The sequence below is a fragment of the Oncorhynchus nerka genome, linkage group LG7, assembly GCF_034236695.1.
Source record: "Oncorhynchus nerka isolate Pitt River linkage group LG7, Oner_Uvic_2.0, whole genome shotgun sequence".
Taxonomy (NCBI): Eukaryota; Metazoa; Chordata; class Actinopteri; order Salmoniformes; family Salmonidae; genus Oncorhynchus; species Oncorhynchus nerka.
Genome location: NC_088402.1, coordinates 6012860 through 6017628, shown reverse-complemented (window position 1 = coordinate 6017628; position 4769 = coordinate 6012860).

Below are 4769 nucleotides of genomic sequence, written 5' to 3'. Positions count from 1 at the left end.
CTGTATATAGCCTCCACATTGACTCTGTACCATAACACCCTGTATATAACCTCCACATTGACTCTGTCCCGGTACCCCCAGTATATAGCCTCCACATTGACTCTGTACCGTAACACCCTGTATATAGCCTCCACATTGACTCTGTACCATAACACCCTGTATATAACCTCCACATTGACTCTGTCCGTAACACACTGTATATAGCCTCCCCCCCGTAGTATATAGTCTCCACATTGACTCTGTACCATAACACCCTGTATATAGCCTCCACACTGACTCTGTACCGGTGCCCCCTGTATATAGACTCACATTGACTCTGTACCGTAACACCCTGTATATAGCCTCCATATTGACTCTGTACTGGTACCCCTGTATATAGCCTCCACATTGACTCTGTACCGGTACCCCTGTATATAGCCTCCACATTGACTCTGTATATGTATATAGCCTCCACATTGACTCTGTACCGTAACACCCTGTATATAGCCTCCACATTGACTCTGTACCATACCCCTGTATATAGCCTCCACATTGACTCTGTCCTGTACCCCCTGTATATAGCCTCCACATTGACTCTGTACCATAACACCCTGTATATAGCTCCACATTGACTCTGTACCGGTAACACCCTGTATATAGTCTCCACATTGACTCTGTACCGTAACACCCTGTATATAGCCTCCACATTGACTATGTACCGTAAAACCCTGTATATAGTCTCCACATTGACTCTGTACCATAACACCCTGTATATAGTCTCCACACTGACTCTGTACCGGTACCCCTGTATATAGACTCCACATTGACTCTGTACTGTAACACCCTGTATATAGCCTCCACATTGACTCTGTACCGGTACCCCCTGTATATAGCCTCCTCATTGACTCTGTACCGGTATCCCCTGTATATAGCCTCCACATTGACTCTGTACCGGTACCCCTGTATATAGCCTCCACATTGACTCTACCGTACCCCTGTATATAGCCTCCTCATTGACTCTGTACCGGTACCCCTGTATATAGCCTCCACATTGACTCTGTCCCGGTACCCCCAGTATATAGCCTCCACATTGACTCTGTACCGGTACCCTGTATATAGCCTCCACATTGACTCTACCGGTACCCCTGTATATAGCCTCCTCATTGACTCTGTACCGGTACCCCTGTATATAGCCTCCACATTGACTCTGTCCCGGTACCCCCAGTATATAGCCTCCACATTGACTCTGTACCGTAACCCCTGTATATAGCCTCCACATTGACTCTACCGGTACCCTGTATATAGCCTCCTCATTGACTCTGTACCATAACACCCTGTATATAACCTCCACATTGACTCTGTCCCGGTAACCCCCAGTATATAGCCTCCACATTGACTCTGTACCGGTAACCCCCTGTATATAGCCTCCACATTGACTCTGTACCGGTGCCCCTGTATATAGCCTCCACATTGACTCTGTACTGGTGCCCCTGTATATAGCCTCCACATTGACTCTGTACCATAACACCCTGTATATAACCTCCACATTGACTCTGTCCCGGTACCCCAGTATATAGCCTCCACATTGACTCTGTACCGTAACACCCTGTATATAGCCTCCACATTGACTCTGTACCGGTGCCCCCTGTATATAGCCTCCACATTGACTCTGTACCATAACACCCTGTATATAACCTCCACATTGACTCTGTCCCGGTACCCCCAGTATATAGCCTCCACATTGACTCTGACTCTGTATATAGCCTCCACATTGACTCTGTACCGTAACACCTTGTATATAGTCTCCACATTGACTCTGTACCATAACACCCTGTATATAGCCTCACATTGACTATGTACCGTAACACCCTGTATATAGTCTCCACATTGACTCTGTACCATAACACCCTGTATATAGTCTCCACACTGACTCTGTACCGTACCCCTATATAGACTCACATTGACTCTGTACTGTAACACCCTGTATATAGCCTCCACATTGACTCTACCGGTACCCCTGTATATAGCCTCCTCATTGACTCTGTACCGGTACCCCTGTATATAGCCTCCACATTGACTCTGTACGGTACCCCTGTATATAGCCTCCACATTGACTCTACCGGTACCCCCTGTATATAGCCTCCTCATTGACTCTGTACCGGTACCCCTGTATATAGCCTCCACATTGACTCTGTCCGGTATCCCCAGTATATAGCCTCCACATTGACTCTGTACCTGTACCCTGTATAGCCTCCACATTGACTCTACCGGTACCCCTGTATATAGCCTCCTCATTGACTCTGTACCGGTACCCCCTGTATATAGCCTCCACATTGACTCTGTCCCGGTACCCCCAGTATATAGCCTCCACATTGACTCTGTACCGGTACCCCTGTATATAGCCTCCACATTGACTCTACCGGTACCCCCTGTATATAGCCTCCTCATTGACTCTGTACCATAACACCCTGTATATAACCTCCACATTGACTCTGTCCCGGTACCCCCAGTATAGCCTCCACATTGACTCTGTACCGTAACACCCTGTATATAGCCTCCACATTGACTCTGTACCGGTGCCCCCTGTATATAGCCTCCACATTGACTGTGTACTGGTACCCCCTGTATATAGCCTCCACATTGACTCTGTACCATAACACCCTGTATATAACCTCCACATTGACTCTGTCCGGTACCCCCAGTATATAGCCTCCACATTGACTCTGCACCGTGCCCCTGTATAGCCTCCACATTGACTCTGTACTGGTACCCCTGTATATAGCCTCCACATTGACTCTGTACCATAACACCCTGTATATAACCTCTACATTGACTCTGTCCCGGTACCCCCAGTATATAGCCTCCACATTGACTCTGTACCGTAACACCCTGTATATAGCCTCCACATTGACTCTGTACCGGTGCCCCCTGTATATAGCCTCCACATTGACTCTGTACCGTAACACCCTGTATATAACCTCCACATTGACTCTGTCCCGGTACCCCCAGTATATAGCCTCCACATTGACTCTGTACCGGTACCCCCTGTATATAGCCTCCACATTGACTCTGTACCATAACACCCTGTATATAACCTCCACATTGACTCTGTCCCGGTACCCCCAGTATATAGCCTCCACATTGACTCTGTACCGTAACACCCTGTATATAGCCTCCACATTGACTCTGTACCGGTGCCCCCTGTATATAGCCTCCACATTGACTCTGTACCGTAACACCCTGTATATAGCCTCCATATTGACTCTGTACTGGTACCCCCTGTATATAGCCTCCACATTGACTCTGTACCGTAACACCCTGTATATAGCCTCCACATTGACTCTGTAACGTAACACCTTGTATATAGTCTCCACATGACTCTGTACCATAACACCTGTATATAGCCTCACATTGACTATGTACCGTAACACCCTGTATATAGTCTCCACATTGACTCTGTACCATAACACCCTGTATATAGTCTCCACACTGACTCTGTACCGTACCCCCTGTATATAGATCCACATTGACTCTGTACTGTAACACCCTGTATATAGCCTCCACATTGACTCTACCGTACCCCTGTATATAGCCTCCTCATTGACTCTGTACGGTACCCCCTGTATATAGCCTCCACATTGACTCTGTACCGGTACCCTGTCTATAGCCTCCACATTGACTCTACGGTACCCCCTGTATATAGCCTCCTCATTGACTCTGTACCGTACCCCTGTATATAGCCTCCACATTGACTCTGTCCCGGTATCCCCAGTATATAGCCTCCACATTGACTCTGTACCGGTACACCCTGTATATAGCCTCCACATTGACTCTACCGGTACCCCTGTATATAGCCTCTCATTGACTCTGTACCGGTACCCCTGTATATAGCCTCCACATTGACTCTGTCCCGGTACCCCAGTATATAGCCCTCACATTGACTCTGTACCGGTACCCTGTATAGCCTCCACATTGACTCTACCGGTACCCCCTGTATATAGCCTCCTCATTGACTCTGTACCATAACACCCTGTATATAACCTCCACATTGACTCTGTCCCGGTACCCCCAGTATATAGCCTCACATTGACTCTGTACCGTAACACCCTGTATATAGCCTCCACATTGACTCTGTACGGTGCCCCTGTATATAGCCTCCACATTGACTGTGTACTGGTACCCCTGTATATAGCCTCCACATTGACTCTGTACCATAACACCCTGTATATAACCTCCACATTGACTCTGTCCGGTACCCCCAGTATATAGCCTCCACATTGACTCTGTACCGGTGCCCCCTGTATATAGCCTCCACATTGACTCTGTACTGGTACCCCTGTATATAGCCTCCCACATTGACTCTGTACCATAACACCCTGTATATAACCTCTACATTGACTCTGTCCCGGTACCCCCCAGCATAGCCTCCACATTGACTCTGTACCGTAACACCCTGTATATAGCCTCCACATTGACTCTGTACCGGTGCCCCCTGTATATAGCCTCCACATTGACTCTGTACCGTAACACCCTGTATATAACCTCCACATTGACTCTGTCCCGGTACCCCCAGTATAGCCTCCACATTGACTCTGTACCGGTACCCCCTGCATATAGCCTCCACATTGACTCTGTACCATAACACCCTGTATATAACCTCATACATTGACTCTGTCCCGGTACCCCTAGTATATAGCCTCCACATTGACTCTGTACCGTAACACCCTGTATATAGCCTCCACATTGACTCTGTACCGGTGCCCCCTGTATATAGCCTCCACATTGACTCT